Genomic DNA, 16588 nt, shown 5'->3' with positions numbered 1-16588 from the left:
CTCAACAAATGAACACCTTAGCAGAAAAGTGACACAGTAGGTGACAATCCGCAATGTGTGGCAGGCTACGTGGCAAGTGGCAATCCGAAATGTGTGGCAGGCTACGTGGCAATCCGCAATGTGTGGCAGGTGACGTGGCAAGTGACAATCCGCAATGTGTGGCAGGTGACGTGGCAAGTGGCAATCCGCAATGTGTGGCAGGCTACGTGACAATCTGCAATGTGTGGCAGGCGATGTGGCAAGTGGCAATCCGCAATGTGTGGCAGGCTGCGGGTCAATCCGCAATGTGTGGCAGGTGACGTGGCAAGTGACAATCCGCAATATGTGGAAGGTGACGTGGCAAGTGACAATCAGCAATGTGTGGCAGGTGACGTGGCAAGTGACAATCCGCAATGTGTGGCAGGCTATGTGGCAATCCGCAATGTGTGGCAGGTGACGTGGCAAGTGACAATCCGCAATGTGTGGCAAGTGACGTGGCAAGTGACAATCCGCAATGTGTGGCAGGTGACGTGGCAAGTGGCAATCCGCAATGTGTGGCAGGCTACGTGACAATCCGCAATGTGTGGCAGGCGACGTGGTAAGTGGCAATCCGCAGTGTGTGGCAGGCTACGTGTCAATCCGCAATGTGTGGCAGGTGACGTGGCAAGTGACAATCCGCAATGTGTGGTAGGTGATGTGGCAATCCGAAATGTGTGGCAGGCTACGTGGCAATCCGCAATGTGTGGCAGGTGACGTGGCAAGTGACAATCCGCAATGTGTGGCAGGTGACGTGGCAAGTGGCAATCTGCAATGTGTGGCAAGCTACGTGACAATCTGCAATGTGTGGCAGGCGACGTGGCAAGTGGCAATCCGCAATGTGTGGCAGGCTGCGTGTCAATCCGCAATGTGTGGCAGGTGACGTGGCAAGTGACAATCCGCAATATGTGGTAGGTGACATGGCAAGTGGCAATCCGCAATGTGTGGCAGGCGACGTGGCAAGTGACAATCAGCAATGTGTGGCAGGTGACGTGGCAAGTGACAATCCGCAATGTGTGGCAGGCTATGTGGCAATCCGCAATGTGTGGCAGGTGACGTGGCAAGTGACAATCCGGAATGTGTGGCAGGCGACGTGGTAAGTGACAATCCACAATGTGTGGCAGGCTACGTGTCAATCCGCAATGTGTGGCAGGCTACGTGTCACTACGATGTAGTGACAATCCGCGATGTGTGGTAGGTGACGTGGCAAGTGGCAATCAGCAATGTGTGGCAGGTGACGTGGTAAGTGACAATCCGCAATGTGTGGCAGACTACGTGGCAATCCGCAATGTGTGGCAGGCGACGTGGCAAGTGACAATCCACAATGTGTGGCAGGCGACGTGGCAAGTGACAATCCACAATGTGTGGCAGGTGACGTGGCAAGTGACAATCCGCAATGTGTGGCAGGCGGCAATCCGCAATGTGTGGCATGCTACGTGTCAATCCGCAATGTGTGGCAGGTGGCAATCCGCAATGTGTGGCAGGCTACGTGTCAATCCGCAATGTGTGGCAGGTGACATGCCAAGTGACGATCCGCAATGTGTGGCAGGCGACGTGGCAAGTGACAATCCGCAATGTGTGGCAGGCTATGTGTCAATCCGCAATGTGTGGCAGGCTACGTGTCAATCCGCAATGTGTGGCAGGCGGCAATCCGCAATGTGTGGCAGGCTACTTGTCAATCCGCAATGTGTGGCAGGTGACGTGGCAAGTGACAATCCGCAATGTGTGGTAGGTGACGTGGCAAGTGGCAATCCGCAATGTGTGGCAGGCTATGTGGCAAGTGACAATCCGCAATGTGTGGCAGGTGACGTGGCAAGTGACAATCCGCAATGTGTGGCAGGCTACGTGGCAAGTAGCAATCCGTATTTGGTGACAAGTGACGTGGCAAGTGGCAATCCGCAATGTGTGGCAGGTGACGTGGCAAGTAACAATCCGCATTTGGTGACAAGTGACGTGGCAAGTGACAATCCGCATTTGGTGGCAGGCGACATGGCGAAAGACACCCTCAGGGCTCCCATTGATTCTGCATTATGGTGAGTTGAACCATTTAATTTTATATTACATTGTATTAATAGAAATAATGTGCTTCAATCATCCTGACACCATAACAACCATGGTGCCGTAATTAATTAAAGTGCCAATACCAGCCATTTCCCATATAAATTGCCCCCAAAAAAAACATATTTTATAGAAGTGCCCCTCCCGAGACTGGACCTGCCGCAGGTTCTTCTCACCATGCGAGGGAGCTCGCATGAACGTGAGAAGAACCTGCGGGAGGGAGCAGAGACAGCCGCAGAGGGACCCCAGAAGACCAGGTTCGGGGCCACTCTGTGCAAAACGAGCTGCACAGTGGAGGTAAGTATAAAATGTTTGTTATTTTAAATAAAAAAAAAAAATCACTTTACAATCCCTTTAAGAGTTCCCTTCACTGGAACTAAGGGGTGAAGCCCAACCCCTGAAAAACAACCCCACATCATAATCCCCCCTCCAATCAAAGATTTGGACCAGTGCACAAAGCAAGATCCATAAAAACATGGATGAGCAAGTTTGGGGTGGAAGAACTTGACTGGCCTGTGCAAAGTGCTGACTTCAATCTGATAGAACACCTTTGGGATGAATTAGAGCAGAGACTGCGAGCCAGGCCTTCTCATCCAAAATCAGTGCCTGACCTCACAAATATGTTTCTGGAAAAATGGTCAAAAATTTCCATAAACACACTCCTAAACCTTGTGTACAGCCTTTCCAGAAGAGTTGAAGCTAGTATAGCTGCAAAGGGTGGGTCAACTCAATATTGAACCCTACGGAATAAGACTGGGATACCATTAAAATTCATGTGCATGTAAAGGAATGTGTCTCAATACTTTTGACAATAGTGTTTCTCCTCTCCTAACTTTTTCAATTCCTCCAGATACTCAAACCTATTTTGCCACAACTCATGCATTTCGCTTTCTTTCCTAGCTCATTCCACTCACACCTCTTCCTATTAAAAATGTTTTCATTCTTTCACTCACTCCCATCAATCAACCACATCTTTAAAATCATTCACTCTCTCTTTTTAAGCTCCTAAACAAACAATCATACCAATTTTTCCTCCTGTAACAGACTTGCGTCCAATTTTCAAACCCCTCTTCCACGTATTTTCTTATATATAATTCTCACAACACTGTTAACCCTACCTTGGTCTATGATTTAGGGTTTGAGGGGTTCTTCACTTTAAAACCACCAGTATAAAGGATTCTTTATTCATATTTCTAAATAAAAACACATATCAATGCGTGATTGTACATTTTTATGAATAAGGTGAAACAGCCACTCCTCCCAACATCCTCCAAAATATAGGTACATATCATATCTCTTAAATCCTTCCCTGAACTTTCTACCCCCCCCATCCCTTCCTCCACCACCACTATGCCTAACACCCTTATAACAAAGTTAAAAATCCCCTAATATCTAAGTGGGCTCCCTCCTCCTCTCCCAGAAACAACTTTAACTTTTCAAACAACCTCACACTTGATTTAGATTTAGAGAACCCCCCACCATACCAAAAATAAACTATTTTGGGTATGGTATTTTGGTATTTTATTTTCATTCTATGGTCACAGCACACACTTTAAAGTGTTGTAAACCCTTACAAACCCCTTTGACCTACAGGTAAGCCTAGATTAAGGCTTACCTGTAGGTCCAAGAAATATCTCCTAAACCTACATGGTTTAGGAGATATTTGGCGAAAGACAGGCACCGCTGTCTACGGCGCATGTGCTGTAGACAGCGGTGCGCAGGCGCACTGAGCGTGCCGCTGTCAACGGCGATATGCCGCGAGTGGCGGCTCCTGTGCGCATGCGCGGGAGTGATGTCATCGTGGATTTGCCGAATGACAGTGGCGGGGCAGCGAGACCCACTGAGAAGATGGATGCTCCGGACTACAGGGGACAGCGGTGACTTTGCTGGCTCCTGTGTCAGGTAAATGACACATAATGGGCTACTATGCGATGCATAGTAGTAGTCCATTATGCTTTACCTTTGCAGGGAATCAAAGAGGAAGTAAACTCATCAGGATTTACTTCCTCTTTAATGTTATAACCTCATCATAACAATGTAAATAATAGTTACATTTTTAAAACTAAATATAAGCTTACTTGAAAAATCTTCTTTCATGTTGTGAGTTTTGCCTGTTTGCTGGCCATCTCTCCACAACTTCTTGGATTCCCTGCGTGCTTGTAGCTTCTTCTCTGCTGTTTATTTTCAATTTCTAAAAATTATATATCCCACAGTACCTTGCTGGCTGAAAACGCTGATCCTTGTACTGACTCTACCTTCTGAAACTCCTCCTCTGATTGTCCCTGTAGAAAGCAGACCCTATGAATTATTTGACATAGAAGTGACTACTCACAGAACATATTGATTATATGTCTCAGAATTCAAATAAACATGTGGGAATCTTCACAAAGTAAAATTCAGATTAATAAGAGTAGGCTTGAAATAATTCAAATATATTGTGGACATGGATATAGGATTTTACATTTTGACCATGGATACACTTATTACACACCTCACCTCTTCAATATATACAAGCCTTTTGATCTTAAAATTATTTTTTTTAAACAATAAAACAACCCCTTTCCTTTTTCACTTGACAAATGGACCATACTGCAGGCTCTCAGACCCAATTAACAACTGTACGCTTCTCATTTAAATGTCATTGTTCTAGGCAAAGATTTTCACATGCGTGGTTCCCAAACAGTGTGAAAATGGAAACCAGTCCATATATAGACATTACCCTCTGTATGTTTAAAGCAGATTGCCTCAGTAACATTTATTCAAAAGATCTAAACTAAACTCAAAGAGTGATCATTATTTTTTATCCACCATTTTGCACCTCCTATGTGCCTTTCAGGTCATCTGAGGTTCCTCCTACCTCTACCCATCATTTTTACATCATCCTTCTTTTTCCCTTTTAGGCCTTTACAGTAGCCAATAACATTTTGAAAGTTCTCAGTGACTGAATCTGTCAGAGGAGAATATAATTAGTTACAAATATCACCAATATCTTCCTAAGGAGAATGGTTTAGTGCATTTCATTTTTTGCTTTAAGGTGCTTTGGCTATGGTCCATCTCCACCTTCTCCACCACACTTCTTGCACCAGTTTCCTCTTCTCCTTTTCTCACCTTTGATGACTTTAACAGAATAACCAATAGATGAAGCCTCCTGTTTATTTCCTGCAACTGCAGAAAGGACCTGCCCTGTTACCTCCATAAAGGGAGTCTCCACCTAAAGTTCCATTGGGTAATTATTTGCCAAATGCTTTTTATTGCCCTATATGTTGCATTTCCACCTTTTGGGACTTTTTGGCCAGCTTATGGCCAGCTTTAAATCATTTACAGCAGGCTTTTCCATATCATACTCCTCCATGGTAAAAAAATATAAAAATCCTATTGTCCAGGGCAAAACAAATATATTATATTTGACCCAATAAGGAAGGTTTGAGGTGGGTGCTTCAATCCTCCAGCTTCATCAGGATCCTATTTAAAGTGGAGTATTCTGTGGGTATTAAATATCTTAAACACATAGTTGTTGTTTTTTTGAGTTTCAAACGTTTTTATTGAGCTAAAGAAGATATAACAATAACAGTTGAAAGCATATGTGCGGTCGCAGCCACTTCAGTAAACATTCAAATGGGATATCATATCCCTTATGCCACGTACACACGATTGGACTATCCGGTAGACTTAGTCTGGCAGACGACCCGCCGGACATTGCAGCGGAGGTCCGCCGGACTTTACGAATGAGCGGACCTGCCCACACATGACTGGACTTTTCCGGCTGACAATCCGCTGGACTATGGCGGAAGTCTGCCAGACTTTTGAAATGAACGGACTTGCCCACACGGAGTAAAGTCCGTTCATTTTGAACGTGGCTCCAGGTAGATGGAACTAGTGAAGGAAGTGAATGTCACCACCTCCATTGGCGATATTGACACCTCGCTAGCCCCGCCACCTGGTATGGATTTAAAGGGGAGGCCCTATGCTGAAAAAATGGCATGGGGGTCCCCCTAAAGTCCATAGCAGACCCTTATCCGAGCACGCAGCCTGGCCAGTCAGGAAAGGGGGTGGGAACGAGCGAGCGTCCCCCCGAGCCATACCAGGCCATGTGCCCTCAACATGGGGTGGTGCTTTGAGGAAGGGGGGCACTGTGGCCCCCCACCCCAAAGCACCTTGTCCCCATGTTGAGGAGGACAAGGGCCTCTTCCAGACAACCCTGGCCATTGTTTGTCGGGGTCTGCGGGCGGCGGTCTTATCAGAATCTGGGAGCCCCTTTAATAAGGGGGCCCCCAGATTCCAACCCCCTACCCTATGTGAATGAGTTACAGGTGCGATGTACCCCTACCCATTCACCTGGATAAAAAAAGTGTACATAAAAAAAACACAAGTTTTTAAAATACTTTATTAGACAGCTCCGGGGGTCTTCTCTTCTTCCGTCCTCGGGGTCTTCTCACTGGACTCCTCTGATATCTTCTGCTCTTTTGCTAGTTCTTTTACTAGCGGAGGAGCCGGATTTCTCCTTCGTCGCCGCCGCCGTCTGGGGGTCTTCTGCTGACTTCGGTGGTCTTGTCCTGCTCTTCGGTTCTTCTTGCCGGGCCTCCGCTTTCTTCTTCCTACTAGCATTGGCCCGGTCTTCTGTCACTGTCCCCGCCTCATTCTGCTTCTTCTGCTTCTTCTGCTTCTTCTTCCTTCTTCCGATGTTGACACGACGCTCTCTCTGGCCGTAATGGCAGGGACGCATTGTGCAGCGACTTATATAGGGACAAGGGGCCCCTTATGATGTCACAGTCCATATACAGGCATATACATTTACTGTTCTTTTGTGGATGCATGTATTAATGTGTTCCCAATCCTGGTCTGTAAGATCAATTGAGAGTTCATGTTTCCATTTGTGGCTGGCACAATTGGATTTGGGCGTTTTGGCTCGTGAATAACAACGCATATGTAGAACAGATTGTGACATTGTGGTTCGGTTTTTAGGCATAGCGCTTCAAAGGGGGTGATTTGTCTAGACCAATCAGGTTGAGGTTTGGGTTTTTCAACAAAGTGTCTAATTTGCATGTATGTCCAGAAATGGAGCATTCCATTTGTCATCTGTGTTGCCAGTTTGGATTGAGTTATAAGGTGTCCATTTTCGTAGAAGTGTTCTGCTCTGACCATAGGGTGGGGCCATGAGTCTATCAAGAAGGATGTGGAGTTCCCTGGGGAAATTATGGGTTATGGTTTAGTGGAGTCATGGGGCCTGAGATTGAGGATAATTTATGTTTTCAGCAAGATTCCCTGAAGGAAAGAAGCGTTGGATAATGAGTGGGACATGGAGAAGACATGGAGTGTTCTAGTTGAACCCATGCTTTGACTTTAGAGTGGATGTTCCAGTCAATAATTCTAGCTAGATGGCAAGCTTGGTAATATTTCCAAAGGTTGAGGAGACCTATGCCGCCCTTGAGTTTAGGGATTGTGAGTCTAGAGTAGCTCAGTCTTGGGCATAACATGCCCCAAATAAAATCTGTGCAAGCTTTTTGGTATGTTGAGAAAAAGGTTGATGGGAGTTTTATCGGGACAGTTTGTAGTAAGTATAGAATTCTAGGCAAAATATACATTTTTATAATGGCAGCCCTGCCAAACCATGAGAAGAGTTTCGCGGACCACGACTTCAGATCCCACATTATATTTCGTAGTAGAGGGATATCATTTGTGGAGTACAAGTCAGCGAGGGAAGATGGTAGTTGTATACCTAGGTATGTGATCATATGTGTATTCCACTTAAACAGGAAATTTGATTGGCATTGTTGGCGGATTTCTAAGGGTAGCTTGATGTTCAGGGCGTTGGGCGTTGGACCCATTTGAGATGGAGAAGGCGTCCGACAGGTGGCCATTTACTCGGACTCTTGCTTTAGGATTTGAAGCGTGAGTATAAAGTTTAGCATTTGGAAGGGGAGCCCTATGGCTTTTAGTGCTTCCTTCATATAGTCCCAGGCCACCCTGTCAAACGCATTCTCCGTGTCGAGGGAAAGAAAAAAACCCTTGGCGATGGTTGGATGTGAGCCAGGTGTGAATATTAATGGCCTTAATTTAAGTGTGTTGTCTCTTGCTTCCCTTCCTGGAATGAAGCTGACTTGGTCAAGACAAACCAGTTGGGGAAGCAAGGGGAGAAGGCAGTTGGCTCAAATTTTTACAAACCACTTAAGGTCCACATTCAATAACGATATTAGTTTATAGTAGGTGACCAGGGAGGGGTCTTTTCCTGCTTTTGAGATAACTAAAATGTGGGCTGTCATTAGGTCCCACCAGGGTGTTGGGCCAGGGTGTTTCAGATTGGGATAGGGTTTGTACTGTTTCAGAAAGTCAGTGATTAGTTGGTTCCTAGATGTAGTATTGATCGTCGGGTCTTCATGGGTTAGATTATAGAGTTTTGAATAGTATTCAACAAATTGTTTGGCTATGTCAGGGGTTGAGTTTAGTTTATGACCCAAAGCGTTTGTCAGGGAGTGTATCGTTGAGGCAGCTCTCTTAGCTTGTAGGGCCCTAGCCAATAATTTCCCAGCTTTGTTGTCATATTCATAGTTGACTTTTTGCGACAGGATAAATTTGCATCATATCTGTTCACCTAGGACTTCCAGGAGTTTGGTTCTAGTGCAAAGAAGGGTTTGTAAGGTATCTAAAGCTTGTGAGCATTTATGTGCTCAGTCCAGATTTTGTATCTGGGTTGTGAGTGTTGTGACATGTCTTTGTCTCTCTCTCTTTCGTCTAGCTGCTGCTGCGATCAGGATACCCCTGATCACACATTTGTGGGCTTCCCAAGTAGTGATCGGGAGGTGTCTGTGGGTTTATTTTCTATAAAGGATTGTTTAATACCATGTTTGACCTCTTCTGCAACAGAAAGATCTGAGAGCAGTGAAGGGTCTTGTCTCCAGAAATGTGGGTGGGTGTGCATCTCTGGGAACGCTATAGTCATGGATACCGGGTGGTGTTTGGAAAGAAACGTGGGGTCTATGGATGTGCATTGAAGAAAGGGAAAGTAATTTTGTGATATGAATAAGTAATCAATTCTTGTTAATCTGTTGTGTGGGATTGAGAAGAAGGTGAAATCTCTGCCGGGATTTCATGTGGGATTTAATGTGCGCCAGGAATCGTGAAGTAATAGGTCTCTCAGTTGAGATTTGATGGATCTTAGAGCTGCATAGGGGAGAGAGGATACTCCAGTAGAAGTGTCCTGTATAGGGTTTAGGGATACATTCAAATCGCCTCCCAGGATAAGGCTGCCTTCTTGGAATGCGGTAAGTGCTTTAGTCCTGTCACAGAAGAAAGTAACCTGATGCCCGATTGGGGCATAAATGTTTGCTAATGTGATTTTTCTACCAAGGTACGTCCCTTTCAGAAATAGGAATCTGCCGTTATCATCAATTAGAGTATCAGTAAGTTGGAAAGGACAATGCCTGGCCAGGAGTATTGATACCTCTTTTGATTTGGATGTTTGATTGGTTGCATGATAAGTAGTCGGATAGTGTTGGGACTGTAGTAGAGAATTGGTGGAAAATTATGTCAGCTTTGTTCCGTTGCATTGCGAGGAGGAGCTGGGAGCGTCTTTCTGGTGTGTTAAGTCCCCGTATGTTTAATGAAATGATTTTGACAAGGAATTCGTCACCAGCAGGGGTGGTGAAAGTCATGGCTTAGTGCAGTTGAGGAGGGTATTGTCTATGGTCAGTACTCTCCTTTCAATTTGAAATTTGTGAGTGTTCGAGCCGCGAGAGTTGCGGTGAGGGGGACAGGTACTGAGTACGAGTGTGTTCTTGGAAGGTGGCTTATTTGATGTATGGGGTGTGTGAGGGGAATTAGTTTGGGGGATATGGAGGGAGGGAGGGAGAGGAATTCAAGGTTGGGAGTGGAGGGGGAAGTGTAATGTTATAGGAACAGGTGATCCGGCAACAGGTGAGTGCTAGCTAACCTTTCCAGGAGTGAGAAGTACCTCGGATGTGGTACAGCCTGAGAAGGTCAGTTGTGTGCTGGAAGTCTATTAGTGTCAAGGGATATGTCACACGAGATTTCCAGTGTGTGGGAGGTGGTTTGTCTAGGGAGTGTATGAAGTCTAGGTGCTAAGACAGACTGTTAGCCATATGGGGTTAGTATATAGGTTATCTTGCTACACCTCCTGCCTTAATATATAATATAATGTGCTATATTAAGGCAAGAGGTGTGGCAAGATGGACACTCCAGATGATGTCTGAATGACGAAAGGCATAGGGTGGAGTTACAAACGTCTTTGCGTCACTTCCGGTCAGCCGTGATTAGGATTCTGATTTGTTCATGTTGTTAATGCTCTCACAAAACTATATTAAATGTGAGTATATCACCTACTTTTTATGAAATAAAAATTACTTTTACGAATTTACACTGTGGGCATCCCTTCTCTTCTCCCTATGGCGAATGAGTGAAACATTGCCAATATCACTGAAGTACGCACCGGGGTCCAAGGATTGCTACATAGTGGCATATACTGTGACCGCGCAATACCCCTGAGGGGGTGAGGCTATTTGGCGAGTGCATTCACAATAGGAGCACGGATAAGAATCACCAACACCAGCTGTCACCTAAATAAGAAGCCTTTTTTTTTGAAAAATTTGTTCTCAGCAAGCCCTGGACACTTTTTTGATCATTAGTTACTTTGTTTGGTTTTGGACATTTATATCTGTTATCAGCTATTTGTACTTGCATATACAATATTATTGTCACCACAGAGGTATTTAATTTTTTGGACAAAATATTTTTCTAAATTAGGTGCAATACTAATTTTTGTGTGAAAAGGGTTTAACACATTATATAAACAAATTTCAACATATCATTGTACCAGCACTTTATTGAATTCACATCATCACTTTTTCTTTCTTTTGTTATATATTTTACGCGCATTTTTCTACATTGAACCTCATTTGCCATGTAGTTGCCCACCCCATTAATTTGTTCAGATCTTTTTGCAAGGTTTCCACATTCTGCAGAGAAGTTATTGCCCTGCTTAGCTTAGTATTGTCCGCAAATACAGAGATTGAACTGTTTACCCCATCCTCCAGGTTGTTTAGGAACAAATTAAATAGGATTGGTCCCAGCACCGGACCCTGGGGGACCCCACTACTCATCCCTGACCATTCCGAGTACTCCCCATTTATCACCACCTCTGAACTCGCCCTTGTAGCCAGTTTTCAATCCATGTACTCACCCTATGGTCCATGCCAAAGGACCTTATTTTGTACAGTAAACGTTTATGGAGAACTGTGTCAAATGCTTTTGCAAAATCCAGATACATCATGTCTATGGGCTTTCCTTTATCTAACTGGCGACTCACCTTCTCATAGAAGGTTAGTAGATTGGTTTGGCAAGAACGATTTTTCATGAATCCATGCTGATTACTGCTAATGATACTGTTCTCATTACTAAAATATTGTATATAGTCCCTTATCATTCCCTCCAAGAGTTTACATACTATTGATGTTAAGCTAACTGGTCTGTAATTCCCAGGGATGTAGTTTGGGCCCTTTTTAAATATTGTTGCTACATTGGCTTTTCCCCAATCAGCTGGTACCATTCCAGTCAGTAGACTGTCAGTAAAAATTAGGAACAATGGTCTGGCAATTACTTGACTGAGTTTCCTAAGTACCCTCAGGTGCAAGCCATCTGGTTTGGGTGAAGACTGAGAAGAAGAATAAATTCAATACCTAGGTGGGTGAGGAAGAAGTTGTCCTGGTGGACACGTGGTGGTAGGTTAGTGGGTCGGATTTGAATGGTATAAGGGCGGTAGGTGTCTAATCAAGATATTACATTCTGAAAGGGTATGGCCTCAGAAGGTTGTTGGTAGGATAGTCTGTGTCATGTTGTGTGGTCTGTGTCTGTCTCGTAGCATTCTCCATGAAATAAAGCAAGGTGAGTCATTTCAGGTTTAAAGGAAAACAAAACAAGAGATAACCAGTAGTAATGTGTGACCTAGTAAGATAAGTAAAGTATCTAATTAAGTAAGTAAAATAATTTGTGAGACACATAAACAGAAAATAAAAAAAAGGGGGGGATCATCTGAGCAATGTGACCAATTAATTTGTAAAACGAATTGAACAAGATGCCCCAGATCGCAAGTCTAAGAAGACCTACCAAAACCCCATCCTAATGAGCAAGACAATTTGAAAAAACATATACTCCTCTAGGGAGAGGACTTTAACATGGGCAGGTGGCCATAAAGGTATACAAAATTATATCAAAATCACAAAGCGTAGTTTAATAATAATAATTAAAACAGTATAAGATACCATACAGATTAGATATGTTTACAGACATAAAACAACAAATGCATAAAAAATACATATCCTGTTATATCGTCTATTTCCTTAATCCAACTGTAAGGAAGCACCCCACAGTGGACGAAGGGCAAAAAACCAACGCGTTTCGAGATCATAAATACACTCTCTTCATCGGGGTATAAACAAATTGCATTAAACAGAAAACAGAAAATCTGCAAACAAAATGACACAAAATTAGGTATCCAAGTCAACAAACAAATAATGATAAATAGAAAATTAGGAATGACAAAAAAAAAAAAAAAGGGGGAGAAAAGGGGAAATGGAGGAGCATAACTCACCACTATAATAACCAGAATCAATGTACTGGATGATATAGGGGATGTAAGATAGTGACCACAGAAGCCCTCTATCCAGGTGCTGGGGAATGGATAATGCACCAATAGGATCAGCAACCATCACTCAAATGACCCATAAGACAGTGTACTCACAAAGGACATCCCTAGGTTTAACCGGGGGACAACCCACCCACTGACGCGTCGCATTGATCTACGACGCACATGTATCTATGGCGACGGCGGGCTTGCATGCCACGCTGTGCGCTTCATGATGGTAACATCAGATGTCTGTATCAGACTCACAGACGCCGTACTCGTTGCCCTAACGACGGCGGGCGTGGTCTTCACTCCTTTCGCACCAGTATGCTTGTACCCGCCCTGGTGTTGACCTCATTGGCTGTCCCTATGGCATGGGACCACTTTCTGATCCCACCCACTCTCCAATTATGGGTTGTATTTAGTCGGCGCTCAGTCCTTGAAATGTCAGGATGTGAGTCCGGCGTGTTTAAATGCTGTATTCGCTGTAAGTTATATTTGGATTATGCATGAGGTACCCCTATAGCAGTTTGTGTATAGCCACTGTGGCTATCTATCCACACATGTATTTCTGGATTAGTATACACTGCCTTGGATGTGAGCACTTATACATGCCCTTTGTTACCTAGGGTTTACTTGCACTATATATCAATCTGCCGATTTGTGACCTGTGTCCACTTTGGACGGCGGATTGTTCGGTGTAGAGGAACACAACTCGGGCTTCCCTCATTTATTTGATCAATATTTAAGACCAGGTATATATTTATATTTATATAGTTTACTTCCACAGACTTCCTATATACATCTTGCTGTCTTTTAATGACACTCCGCTGTTTTGTTTAGGTCAACGTATATTGTTCATACATATTTGTAATTTTATTCATCTTTCTCTTTTTTGTATTAATTTATGAATCTGATACACATATGTTACTCCCTTTGGGTGGATTTAGCACTTGCTAATCTCTCCCTGGGTGAGTTGCTATTCATTTTATGTGTATGACTATGCTCATTTTCTTATTGGAGCATGCGCTAGATATATATATATATTGTCATACACAATTAATATACTGCAATCTTTTTTGCAATGTACTAAATATACTGTTTTTCACTACAGTGCTCTACTTATCCTATAGGGTTAAACCTAGGGATGTCCTTTGTGGGTACGCTGTCTTATGGGTCATTTGAGTGATGGTTGCTGATCCTATTGGTGCATTATCCATTCCCCAGCACTTGGATAGAGGGCTTCTGTGGTCACTATCTTACATCCCCTATATCATCCAGTACATTGATTCTGGTTATTATAGTGGTGAGTTATGCTCCTCCATTTCCCCTTTTCTCCCCCTTTTTTGTCATTCCTAATTTTCTATTTATCATTATTTGTTTGTGTATGTTTTTGTTGACTTAGATACCTAATTTTGTGTCATTTTATTTGCAGATTTCCTGTTTTCTGTTTAATGCAATTTGTTTATACCCCTGATGAAGAGAGTGTATTTATGATCTCGAAACGCATTGGTTTTTTGCCCTTCGTCCACTGTGGGGTGCTTCCTTACAGTTGGATTAAGGAAATAGACGATATAACAGGATATGTATTTTTTATGCATTTGCTATTTTATGTCTGTAAACATATCTAATCTGTATGGTATCTTATACTGTTTTAATTATTATTATTAAACTACGCTTTGTGATTTTGATATAATTTTGTATACCTTTATGGCCACCTGCCCATGTTAAAGTCCTCTCCCTAGAGGAGTATTTGTTTTTTCCAAATTGAATTAATTTGTAAAGGTTGAAAGCTGAAAGGTTGATTATATACCCTATTGACTTCTATAGCATTTATGGTCCGCATGGTCAGAGCGGGGTTATGAGTAAGGTTACTGGCATTTTGGCATATGACCGTGAGCCATAGGAGGTTAATGGTGGGCGTCGGGTCCTGTCTGTGATTAGTTAGGAGTACTATATATATGTATATATACTGAGGAGGTTAAGCCTTTAAAAGCTTAGATTAGTCCATTTTGGCTTGGCCCCTGTTAAGGGACATTAGCAGGTTGTCTTTCTGTCTATGTTGTACCATATAACAAGGTATTTTGAAAGTGTCTGCGGATTTGCTGGGTTGGTCATCCAGGGGTTAGTAGTATGACCTTCAGTTGTTTATTTGTCAGTGTTAGCTGGAGATAATCCTAAGTCAATATGCATATGGTTGGATAAGTCAATTTTGCCTTCTAATAGCTTCTACCAGTCGGGTAGATAAGAATCTCAATTATGCTAAACAGTTTTCATGTAAACATTTCTGTATGAAAAGTCTAGTGTATACTTGCCTGCATCCAGATTACAGACATCATATGCAGCCAATATCACTGTCCCTATGGAAATTTATCGTGGAAAACAGCCTATGGATGTAAATTGTATAATAGGATAGTGTGTGAGCTAAAGTTCAAACAATATTCAAATCGTTGTAACTTGGATGGCAATTTAGGGACTGCTGCATCCTGTATGCAGAGCAATATATTTGTTTACAAGCATTTAATAGTGATAACATCTCGCATGACATTGTGCAGACATAGATTGAGAATGACTACAGCCATAGTGCCTTTTCACAATGGGTATGTAGGTGGCACATGGTAGGTTATGTGAGTCCTTGTGGTTTGTAAAAGGATTATGAACGTCTGTAGACCCTTTTCAGATTGGTATATAGGGTTGCGCTATTGTGTAATGCTTATTCTCTCATGTGAGGTGGTATGTTCATTATGCTCTGTAAGTTACCTGGGTCACAGGTTGTGGGGTACAGCAGTTCTGAGTTGTAGTCAGCTCCTCAGGGGTCCCTCTGCCTGTGCTGCCCTTTAGCCTAAAAGTTAGGGCTGGTGGTGTTTTCGGGTGGGAGACCTGGCCGTGATCCTTTTAAGGAGTGCTGCAAGTCAAGATAATGTTAGATACAAACATAAGCATATATGGTAGGGCATAAGGGCTGTCTGAGGTGATAGTGTTCCTCTTGTGGGACCTGGGACACGTCAGCCATGGATGCATGTCTCCTCATAAGTAATAGGGGGGCCAATACCGGATAGACTTAGGAAATGGATAGAGGAACAACAAAATTATCGATTAATGACCCTTATAAAAATAAACACCTCTTCCAGAAACAATGTGCCTTCTGCAGTTTTTTTTTTTTGGGGACATTTAAAAAGGAATTAGCGTTTAAATTGTTTACTCACTTGTTCCGGTTTTTGTTCTCTGCCCATTGCTATTTGCCAATAAAAGATTGATTTATAAAAAAGATCTACACCGTTTTCATTTTGCCTGTGGGCATTTGAAGCCCAAAGGCATTCTCTTCCAGGCTTCTATGACGTAAATCAATGGCCACGCTAGCTCCGATTTCGCGCATGCGCAGTAAGGCAATATCGGCGTATCGGAGCGCCTTCAACAGCTTAGGTTGCCATCACAATGGGCGGCGACGTCAGAAGTCCTGCCCCGTTCTGATGGCAACTGAGATAAAAATGGTTTCGTAATCCCGCAATAACTCGCGGCCGGCCGACGCACAGACTCCTGGGATCAATGAGAAAAGATCCCAGGAGACTGTGAGAGTTGCGGAAATGACAAGTTAGCCGCAGTAGCCACGCCCATATCCGCAAGACACACATTCCGGAAGCAGAGAGAGAAGAAAGAAAAGAAAAGGTACATTTTAAACTAAAAAAAAAAAAAGGTCAGTTTTAGACATATAAAATCTATCTGATCACATACAGCTTTTATATATAAAACGGGTGGAGCTCCGCTTTAAGATAAATTGGGAAAAATCTAGCCTTCTGCCAGTAGATCCTCTGGGAAGCCCCTTGCCTGAGGAGGTGACCCAGTTCCAAGTAGTAAGTAAATTTAAATACCTGGGAATAAACT

The sequence above is a fragment of the Lithobates pipiens genome, unplaced genomic scaffold (assembly GCF_037356315.1).
Source record: "Lithobates pipiens isolate NorthernLeopardFrog02 unplaced genomic scaffold, aLitPip1_a1.2 Scaffold_1, whole genome shotgun sequence".
NCBI classification, from domain to species: domain Eukaryota; kingdom Metazoa; phylum Chordata; class Amphibia; order Anura; family Ranidae; genus Lithobates; species Lithobates pipiens.
The sequence above is the reverse complement of the archived record's forward strand: the minus strand, read 5'-3'. Positions refer to the sequence as shown.